Genomic DNA, 12,514 nt, shown 5'->3' with positions numbered 1-12,514 from the left:
CATACAAGCAACATGGGATGGGGGAACAGAGCCATACATTCAAGATGAGACTGGGGAGCAGAGCCATACATACAAGATGGGACCGGGGGAGCAGAGCCATACATACAAGATGGGACCGGGGGAGCAGAGCCGTACATACAAGATGGGACCGGGAAAGCAGAGCCATACATACAAGATGGGACTGGGGGAGCAGAGCCGTGCATACAAAATGGGATGGGGGGAGCCATACATACAAGATGGGACCGGGGGAGTAGAGCCATACATACAAGATGGTATGGGGGAGCAGAGACATACATTCAAGATGGGACTGGGGGAGCAGAGCCATACATACAAGATGGGATGGGGAGCAGAACCACACATACAAGATGGGACCGGAGGAGCAGAGCTATAGATACAAGATGGGACGGGGGAGCAGAGCCATACATACAAGATGGGATGGGGGAGCAGAACCACACATACAAGATGGGACTGGGGGAGCAGAGCCATACATACAAGATGGGATGGGGGGAGCAGAGCCATACATACAAGATGGGACGGGGAGAGCAGAGCCATACATACAAGATGGGACCAGGGGAGCAGAGCCATACATACAAGATGGGACCGGGAAAGCAGAGCCATACATACAAGATGGGACCGGGGGAGCAGAGCCATACATACAAAATGGGACCGGGGGAGTAGAGCCATACATACAAGATGGGATGGGGGAGCAGAGCCATACATTCAAGATGGGACAGGGGGAGCAGAGCCATACATACAAGATGGGACCAGAAAACCAGAGCCATACATACAAGATGGGACCAGGGGAGAAGAGCCATGCATACAAAATGGGACAGGGGAGCCATACATATAAGATGGGACTGGGAGAGCAGAGCCATACATACAAGATGGGACGAGGGAGCAGAGCCATACAAGCAACATGGGATGGGGGGAGCAGAGCCATACATTCAAGATGAGAACGGGGGAGCAGAGCCATACATACAAGATGGGACTGGGGAGCAGAGCCATACATATAAGTTGGGACCGGGAAAGCAGAGCCATATATACAAGATGGGACTGGGGAGCAGAGCCATGCATACAAAATGGGACGGGGTGAGCCGTACGTACAAGGTGGGACCGGGGAGCAGAGCCATACATAAAAGTTGTGATGGGGGTAGCAGAGCCATACATACAAGATGGGATGGGGAGAGCAGAGCCATACATACCAGATGGGATGGAGGAGCAGAGCCATACATACAAGATGGGACGGGGGGAGCAGAGCCATGCACTCAAGATGGGACGGGTGAGCAGAGCCATACATACAAGATGGGACCAGGGGAGCAGAGCCATACATAAAAGATGGGACCGGGAAAGCAGAGCCATACATACAAGATGGGACCGGGGGAGCAGAGCCATACATACAAGATGGGACCGGGGGAGTAGAGCCATACATACAAGATGGGATGGGGGAGCAGAGCCATACATTCAAGATGGGACTGGGGGAGCAGAGCCATACACACAAGATGGGATGGGGGAGCAGAGCCATACATACAAGATGGGACGAGGGAGCAGAGCCATACAAGCAACATGGGATGGGGGGAGCAGAGCCATACATTCAAGATGAGACCGGGGGAGCAGAGCCATACATACAAGATGGGACTGGGGAGCAGAGCCATACATATAAGTTGGGACCAGGAAAGCAGAGCCATACATACAAGATGGGATCGGGGAGCAGAGCCATGAATACAAAATGGGACAGGGTGAGCCGTACATACAAGATGGGACCGGGGAGCAGAGCCATACATACAAGATGTGATGGGGGTAGCAGAGCCATACATACAAGATGGGATGGGGAGAGCAGAGCCATACATACCAGATGGGATGGAGGAGCAGAGCCATACATACAAGATGGGACCAGGGGAGCAGAGCCATACATACAAGATGGGACCAGGGGAGCAGAGCCATACATAAAAGATGGGACCAGGAAAGCAGAGCCATACATACAAGATGGGACCAGGGGAGCAGGGCCATGCATACAAAATGGGACCAGAAAAGCAGAGCCATACATACAAGATGGGACCAGGGGAGCAGAGCCATGCATACAAAATGGGACAGGGGAGCCATACATACAAGATGGGACTGGGAGAGCAGAGCCATACATACAGGATGGGACGAGGGGAGTAGAGCCATACATACAAGATGGGATGGGGGAGCAGAGCCATACATTCAAGATGGGACTGGGGGAGCAGAGCCATGCATACAAGATGGGATAGGGGAGCAGAGCCATACATACAAGATGGGACCAGAAAACCAGAGCCATACATACAAGATGGGACCAGGGGAGCAGAGCCATGCGTACAAAATGGGACAGGGGAGCCATACATACAAGATGGGACTGGGAGAGCAGAGCCATACATACAAGATGGGACGAGGGAGCAGAGCCATACAAGCAACATGGGATGGGGGAACAGAGCCATACATTCAAGATGAGACCGGGGGAGCAGAGCCATACATACAAGATGGGACCGGGGGAGCAGAGCCATACATACAAGATGGGACCGGGGGAGCAGAGCCGTACATACAAGATGGGACCGGGAAAGCAGAGCCATACATACAAGATGGGACTGGGGGAGCAGAGCCGTGCATACAAAATGGGATGGGGGGAGCCATACATACAAGATGGGACCGGGGGAGTAGAGCCATACATACAAGATGGTATGGGGGAGCAGAGACATACATTCAAGATGGGACTGGGGGAGCAGACCCATACATACAAGATGGGATGGGGAGCAGAACCACACATACAAGATGGGACCGGAGGAGCAGAGCTATAGATACAAGATGGGACGGGGGAGCAGAGCCATACATACAAGATGGGATGGGGGAGCAGAACCACACATACAAGATGGGACTGGGGGAGCAGAGCCATACATACAAGATGGGATGGGGGGAGCAGAGCCATACATACAAGATGGGACGGGGAGAGCAGAGCCATACATACAAGATGGGACCAGGGGAGCAGAGCCATACATACAAGATGGGACCGGGAAAGCAGAGCCATACATACAAGATGGGACCGGGGGAGCAGAGCCATACATACAAAATGGGACCGGGGGAGTAGAGCCATACATACAAGATGGGATGGGGGAGCAGAGCCATACATTCAAGATGGGACAGGGGGAGCAGAGCCATACATACAAGATGGGACCAGAAAACCAGAGCCATACATACAAGATGGGACCAGGGGAGAAGAGCCATGCATACAAAATGGGACAGGGGAGCCATACATATAAGATGGGACTGGGAGAGCAGAGCCATACATACAAGATGGGACGAGGGAGCAGAGCCATACAAGCAACATGGGATGGGGGGAGCAGAGCCATACATTCAAGATGAGAACGGGGGAGCAGAGCCATACATACAAGATGGGACTGGGGAGCAGAGCCATACATATAAGTTGGGACCGGGAAAGCAGAGCCATATATACAAGATGGGACTGGGGAGCAGAGCCATGCATACAAAATGGGACGGGGTGAGCCGTACGTACAAGGTGGGATCGGGGAGCAGAGCCATACATAAAAGTTGTGATGGGGGTAGCAGAGCCATACATACAAGATGGGATGGGGAGAGCAGAGCCATACATACCAGATGGGATGGAGGAGCAGAGCCATGCACTCAAGATGGGACGGGGGAGCAGAGCCATACATACAAGATGGGACCAGGGGAGCAGAGCCATACATAAAAGATGGGACCGGGAAAGCAGAGCCATACATACAAGATGGGACCGGGGGAGCAGAGCCATACATACAAGATGGGACTGGGGGAGTAGAGCCATACATACAAGATGGGATGGGGGAGCAGAGCCATACATTCAAGATGGGACTGGGGGAGCAGAGCCATACACACAAGATGGGATGGGGGAGCAGAGCCATACATACAAGATGGGACGAGGGAGCAGAGCCATACAAGCAACATGGGATGGGGGGAGCAGAGCCATACATTCAAGATGAGACCGGGGGAGCAGAGCCATACATACAAGATGGGACTGGGGAGCAGAGCCATACATATAAGTTGGGACCAGGAAAGCAGAGCCATACATACAAGATGGGATCGGGGAGCAGAGCCATGAATACAAAATGGGACGGGGTGAGCCGTACATACAAGATGGGACCGGGGAGCAGAGCCATACATACAAGATGTGATGGGGGTAGCAGAGCCATACATACAAGATGGGATGGGGAGAGCAGAGCCATACATACCAGATGGGATGGAGGAGCAGAGCCATACATACAAGATGGGACGGGGGGAGCAGAGCCATGCACTCAAGATGGGACGGGGGAGCAGAGCCATGCATACAAGATGGGACCAGGGGAGCAGAGCCATACATACAAGATGGGACCAGGGGAGCAGAGCCATACATAAAAGATGGGACCAGGAAAGCAGAGCCATACATACAAGATGGGACCAGGGGAGCAGGGCCATGCATACAAAATGGGACGAGGGGAGCCATACATACAAGATGGGACCGGGGGAGTAGAGCCATACATACAAGATGGGATGGGGGAGCAGAGCCATACATACAAGATGGGACTGGGGGAGCAGAGCCATACAGATGAGACCGGGGGGAGCAGAGCCATGCATACAAGATGGGACGGGGGAGCAGAGCCATACATACAAGATGGGACTGGGGAGCAGAGCCATACATACAAGATGGGACCGGCGGAGCAGAGCCATACATAAAAGATGGGACTGGGGAGCAGAGCCATACATACAAGATGGGTCTGGGGGAGCAGAGCCATACATACAAGATGGGATGGGGGGAGCAGAGCCATACATACAAGATGGGATGGGAGGAGCACAGCCATACATACAAGATGGGACGGGGGAGCAGAGCCATACACACAAGATGGCAACGGGTGAGCAGAACCATACATAAAAGATGGGATGGAGAGCAGAGCCATACATACAAGATGGCACCAAGGGAGCAGAGCCATACATACAAGATGGGACGGGGGAGCAGAGCCATACATACAAGATGGGACCGGAAAAGCAGAGCTATACATACAAGATGGGACCGGTGGAGCAGAGCCATGCATACAAAATGGGACAGGGGAGCCATTCATACAAGATGGGACCAGGGGAGCAGAGCCATACATACAAGATGGGACGGGGGAGCAGAGCCATACATACAAAATCGGACGGGGGGAGCAGAGCCATACATACAAGATGGGACGGGGGAGCAGAGCCATACATACAAGATGCGACCGGGGGAGCAGAGCCATACATACAAGATGAGACCCGTGGAGCAGAGCCATACATACAAGATGGGATGGGGGAGCAGAGCCATACATACAAGATGCGACCGGGGGAGCAGAGCCATACATACAAGATGGGACCGGGGGAGCAGAGCCATGCATGCAAGATGGGACTGGGGGAGCAGAGCCATACATACAAGACGGGATGGGGGGAGCAGAGCCATATATACAAGATGGGACCGGGGGAGCAGAGCCATGCATACAAAATGGGATGGGGAGCCATACATACAAGATGGGAGCAGGGGAGCCGAGCCATACATACAATATGGGATGGGGGAGCAGAGCTATACATACAAGATAGGACTGGGGGAGCCGAGCCATATATACAAGATGGGACGGGGGAGCACAGCCATACATACAAGATGGAACAGGGGAGCAGAGCCATACATACAAGATGAGACGGGGGAGCAGAGCCATGCATACAAGATGGGACAGGGGAGCAGAGCCATACAGACAAGATGGGATGGGGGAGCAAAGTCATACATACAAGATTGGATGGGGGGAGCAGAGCCATACATGCAAGATGGGACCGGAGGAGCAGAGCCATACATACAAGATGGGACGGGGGGATCAGAGCCATACATACAAGATGGGACTGGGGAAGCAAAGCCATACATACAAGATGGGACCAGGGGAGCAGAGCCATGCATACAAAATGGGACGGGGGAGCCATACATACAAGATGGGAGCAGGGGAGCCGAGCCATACATACAAGATGGGATGGGGGAGCAGAGCTATACATACAAGATGGGATGGGGGAGCCGAGCCATACATAGAAGATGGGACGGGGGAACAGAGCCATACATAAAAGATGGGACTGGGGAGCAGAGCCATGCATAAAAGATGGGACTGGGGAGAAGAGCCATACATACAAGATGGGTCTGGGGGAGCAGAGCCATACATATAAGATGGGATGGGGGAGCAGAGCCATACATACAAGATGGGACCAGGGGAGCAGAGCCATACATACAAGATGGGACTGGGGGAGCAGAGCCATGCATACAAAATGGGATGGGGGAGCCATACATACAAGATGGGACCAGGGGAGTAGAGCCATACATACAAGATGGGATGGGGGAGCAGAGCCATACATTCAAGATGGGACTGGGGGAGCAGAGCCATACATACAAGATGGGATGGGGGAGCAGAGCCATGCATACAAGATGGGATGGGGGAGCAGAGCCATACATACAAGATGGGACCAGGGGGAGCAGAGCCATGCATACAAAATGAGACAGGGGAGCCATGCATACAAGATGGGACTGGGGGAGAAGAGCCATACATACAAGATGGGACGAGGGAGCAGAGCCATACAAGCAACATGGGATGGGGGGAGCAGAGCCATACATTCAAGATGAGACCGGGGGAGCAGAGCCATACATACAAGATGGGACTGGGGAGCAGAGCCATACATATAAGTTGGGACCGGGAAAGCAGAGCCATACATACAAGATGGGATCGGGGAGCAGAGCCATGCATACAAAATGGGACAGGGGAGCCGTACATACAAGATGGGACCGGGGAGCAGAGCCATACATACAGGATGTGATGGGGTAGCAGAGCCATACATACAAGATGGGATGGGGAGAGCAGAGCCATACATACCAGATGGGATGGAGGAGCAGAGCCAGAGCCATGCACTCAAGATGGGACGGTGGGAGCAGAGCCATACATACAAGATGGGACCAGGGGAGCAGAGCCATACATACAAGATGGGACCAGGGGAGCAGAGCCATACATACAAGATGGGACAAGGAAAGCAGAGCCATACATAAAAGATGGGACCAGGGGAGCAGGGCCATGCATACAAAATGGAATGGGGGGAGCCATACATACAAGATGGGATGGGGGAGCAGAGCCATACATACAAGATTGGATGGGGGAGCAGAGCCATACAGATGGGACCGGGGGGAGCAGAGCCATGCATACAAGATGGGACGGGGAGCAGAGCCATACATACAAGATGGGACCGGGGAGCAGAGCCATACATACAAGATGGGACCGGGGGAGCAGAGCCATACATAAAAGATGGGACTGGGGAGCAGAGCCATACATACAAGATGGGTCTGGGGGAGCAGAGCCATACATACAAGATGGGATGGGGGTACCACAGCCATACATACAAGATGGGATGGGGGGAGCAGAGCCATACATACAAGATGGGATGGGAGGAGCACAGCCATACATACAAGATTGGACAGGGGAGCAGAGCCATACACACAAGATGGCACCGGGTGAGCAGAGCCATACATACAAGATGGGACGGGGGAGCAGAGCCATACATACAAGATGGGACCGGAAAAGCAGAGCTATACATACAAGATGGGACCGGTGGAGCAGAGCCATGCATACAAAATGGGACAGGGGAGCCATACATACAAGATGGGACCAGGGGAGCAGAGCCATACATACAAGATGGGACGGGGGAGCAGAGCCATACATACAAGATGGGATGGGAGAGCACAGCCATACATACAAAATTGGATGGGGGGAGCAGAGCCATACATACAAGATGGGACCCGTGGAGGAGAGCCATACATACAAGATGGGATGGGGGAGCAGAGCCATACATACAAGATGGGACCGGGGGAGCAGAGCCATACATACAAGATGGGACTGGGGGAGCATAGCCATATATACAAGATGGGACCGGGGGAGCAGAGCCATGCATACAAAATGGGATGGGGAGCCATACATACAAGATGGGAGCAGGGGAGCCGAGCCATACATACAATATGGGATGGGGGAGCAGAGCTATACATACAAGATAGGACTAGGGGAGCCGAGCCATACATACAAGATGGGACGGGGAGCAGAGCCATACATACAAGATGGAACAGGGGAGCAGAGCCATACATACAAGATGAGACGGGGAGCAGAGCCATGCATACAAGATGGGACAGGGGAGCAGAGCCATACAGACAAGATAGGATGGGGGAGTAAAGCCATACATACAAGATGGGATGGGGGAGCAGAGCCATACATACAAGATGGGACCAGAGGAGCAGAGCCATACATACAAGATGGGACGGGGGGAGCAGAGCCATACATACAAGATGGGATAGGGGGAGCAGAGCCATACATACAAGATGGGACCGGGGGAGCAGAGCCATACATACAAGATGGGACTGGGGAAGCAGAGCCATAGATACAAGATGGGACCAGGGGAGCAGAGCCATGCATACAAAATGGGACAGGGGAGTCATACATACAAGATGGGAGCAGGGGAGCCAAGCCATACATACAAGATGGGACCGGGGAGCAGAGCCATACATACAAGATGGGACGGGGGAACAGAGCCATACATACAAGATAGAACAGGGGAGAAGAGCCATACATACAAGATGAGACGGGGAGCAGAGCCATGCATACAAGATGGGACGTGGGAGCAGAGCAATACATACAAGATGGGATGCGGGGAGCAGAGCCATACAGACAAGATGGGACGGGGGATCAGAGCCATAAAGACAAGATGGGACGGGGGGATCAGAGCCATAAATACAAGATGGGACCAGGGGAGCAGAGCCATACATACAAGATGGGACGAGGGAGCAGAGCCATACATAGAAGATGGGATGGGGGAGCAGAGCCATACATACAAGATGGGATGGAGGAGCAGAGCCATACATACAAGATGGAACAGGGGAGCAGAGCCATACATACAAGATGAGACGGGGAGCAGAGCCATGCATACAAGATGGGACAGGGGAGCAGAGCCATACAGACAAGATGGGATGGGGGAGCAGAGCCATACATACAAGATGGGATGGGGGAGCAGAGCCATACATACAAGATGGGACCAGAGGAGCAGAGCCATACATACAAGATGGGACGGGGGGAGCAGAGCCATACATACAAGATGGGATAGGGGGGAGCAGAGCCATACATGCAAGATGGGACCGGGGGAGCAGAGCCATACATACAAGATGGGACTGGGGAAGCAGAGCCATACATACAAGATGGGACCAGGGGAGCAGAGCCATGCATACAAAATGGGATGGGGGAGGCATACATACAAGATGGGAGCAGGGGAGCCGAGCCATACATACAAGATGGGATGGGGAGCAGAGCTATACATACAAGATGGGATGGGGGAGCCGAGCCATACATAGAAGATGGGATGGGGGAACAGAGCCATACATAAAAGATGGGACTGGGGAGTAGAGCCATGCATACAAGATAGGACCGGGGAGCAGAGCCAGACATACAAGATGGGACGGGGGAACAGAGCCATACATACAAGATAGAACAGGGGAGAAGAGCCATACATACAAGATGAGACGGGGAGCAGAGCCATGCATACAAGATGGGACGTGGGAGCAGAGCCATACATACAAGATGGGATGCGGGGAGCAGAGCCATACAGACAAGATGGGATGAGGGAGCAGAGCCATACATAGAAGATGGGATGGGGGAGCAGAGCCATACATACAAGATGGGATGAGGGAGCAGAGCCATACATAGAAGATGGGATGGGGGAGCAGAGCCATACATACAAGATGGGATGGAGGTGCAGAGCCATACATACAAGTTGGGAGGGGGGAACAGAGCCATACATACAAGATGCGATCGGGGGATCAGAGCCATACATACAAGATGGGACCGGGGGAGCAGAGCCATACATTCAAGATGGGACTGGGGGAGCAGAGCAGAGCCATACATACAAAATGGGATGGGGGAGCAGAGCCATGCATACAAGATGGGATGGGGAGCAGAGCCATACATGCAAGATGGGACAGGGGGAGCAGAGCCATACATACAAGATGGGACCAGAAAAGCAGAGCCATACATACAAGATGGGACCAGGGGAGCAGAGCCATGCATACAAAATGGGACAGGGGAGCCATACATACAAGATGGGACTGGGAGAGCAGAGCCATACATACAGGATGGGACGAGGGGAGTAGAGCCATACATACAAGATGGGATGGGGGAGCAGAGCCATACATTCAAGATGGGACTGGGGGAGCAGAGTCATACACACAAGATGGGATGGGAGGAGCAGAGCCATGCACTCAAGATGGGACGGGGGAGCAGAGCCATACATACAAGATGGGACCAGGGGAGCAGAGCCATGCATACAAAATGGGACAGGGGAGCCATACATACAAGATGGGACTGGGAGAGCAGAGCCATACATACAAGATGGGACGAGGGAGCAGAGCCATACAAGCAACATGGGATGGGGGAACAGAGCCATACATTCAAGATGAGACCGGGGGAGCAGAGCCATACATACAAGATGGGACCGGGGGAGCAGAGCCATACATACAAGATGGGACCGGGGGAGCAGAGCCGTACATACAAGATGGGACCGGGAAAGCAGAGCCATACATACAAGATGGGACTGGGGGAGCAGAGCCGTGCATACAAAATGGGATGGGGGGAGCCATACATACAAGATGGGACCGGGGGAGTAGAGCCATACATACAAGATGGTATGGGGGAGCAGAGACATACATTCAAGATGGGACTGGGGGAGCAGAGCCATACATACAAGATGGGATGGGGAGCAGAACCACACATACAAGATGGGACCGGAGGAGCAGAGCTATAGATACAAGATGGGACGGGGGAGCAGAGCCATACATACAAGATGGGATGGGGGAGCAGAACCACACATACAAGATGGGACTGGGGGAGCAGAGCCATACATACAAGATGGGATGGGGGGAGCAGAGCCATACATACAAGATGGGACGGGGAGAGCAGAGCCATACATACAAGATGGGACCAGGGGAGCAGAGCCATACATACAAGATGGGACCGGGAAAGCAGAGCCATACATACAAGATGGGACCGGGGGAGCAGAGCCATACATACAAAATGGGACCGGGGGAGTAGAGCCATACATACAAGATGGGATGGGGGAGCAGAGCCATACATTCAAGATGGGACAGGGGGAGCAGAGCCATACATACAAGATGGGACCAGAAAACCAGAGCCATACATACAAGATGGGACCAGGGGAGAAGAGCCATGCATACAAAATGGGACAGGGGAGCCATACATATAAGATGGGACTGGGAGAGCAGAGCCATACATACAAGATGGGACGAGGGAGCAGAGCCATACAAGCAACATGGGATGGGGGGAGCAGAGCCATACATTCAAGATGAGAACGGGGGAGCAGAGCCATACATACAAGATGGGACTGGGGAGCAGAGCCATACATATAAGTTGGGACCGGGAAAGCAGAGCCATATATACAAGATGGGACTGGGGAGCAGAGCCATGCATACAAAATGGGACGGGGTGAGCCGTACGTACAAGGTGGGACCGGGGAGCAGAGCCATACATAAAAGTTGTGATGGGGGTAGCAGAGCCATACATACAAGATGGGATGGGGAGAGCAGAGCCATACATACCAGATGGGATGGAGGAGCAGAGCCATACATACAAGATGGGACGGGGGGAGCAGAGCCATGCACTCAAGATGGGACGGGGGAGCAGAGCCATACATACAAGATGGGACCAGGGGAGCAGAGCCATACATAAAAGATGGGACCGGGAAAGCAGAGCCATACATACAAGATGGGACCGGGGGAGCAGAGCCATACATACAAGATGGGACTGGGGGAGTAGAGCCATACATACAAGATGGGATGGGGGAGCAGAGCCATACATTCAAGATGGGACTGGGGGAGCAGAGCCATACACACAAGATGGGATGGGGGAGCAGAGCCATACATACAAGATGGGACGAGGGAGCAGAGCCATACAAGCAACATGGGATGGGGGGAGCAGAGCCATACATTCAAGATGAGACCGGGGGAGCAGAGCCATACATACAAGATGGGACTGGGGAGCAGAGCCATACATATAAGTTGGGACCAGGAAAGCAGAGCCATACATACAAGATGGGATCGGGGAGCAGAGCCATGAATACAAAATGGGACGGGGTGAGCCGTACATACAAGATGGGACCGGGGAGCAGAGCCATACATACAAGATGTGATGGGGGTAGCAGAGCCATACATACAAGATGGGATGGGGAGAGCAGAGCCATACATACCAGATGGGATGGAGGAGCAGAGCCATACATACAAGATGGGACGGGGGGAGCAGAGCCATGCACTCAAGATGGGACGGGGGAGCAGAGCCATGCATACAAGATGGGACCAGGGGAGCAGAGCCATACATACAAGATGGGACCAGGGGAGCAGAGCCATACATAAAAGATGGGACCAGGAAAGCAGAGCCATACATACAAGATGGGACCA

The sequence above is a fragment of the Ranitomeya imitator genome, chromosome 3 (assembly GCF_032444005.1).
Source record: "Ranitomeya imitator isolate aRanImi1 chromosome 3, aRanImi1.pri, whole genome shotgun sequence".
Lineage (NCBI taxonomy): Eukaryota > Metazoa > Chordata > Amphibia > Anura > Dendrobatidae > Ranitomeya > Ranitomeya imitator.
The sequence above is the reverse complement of the archived record's forward strand: the minus strand, read 5'-3'. Positions refer to the sequence as shown.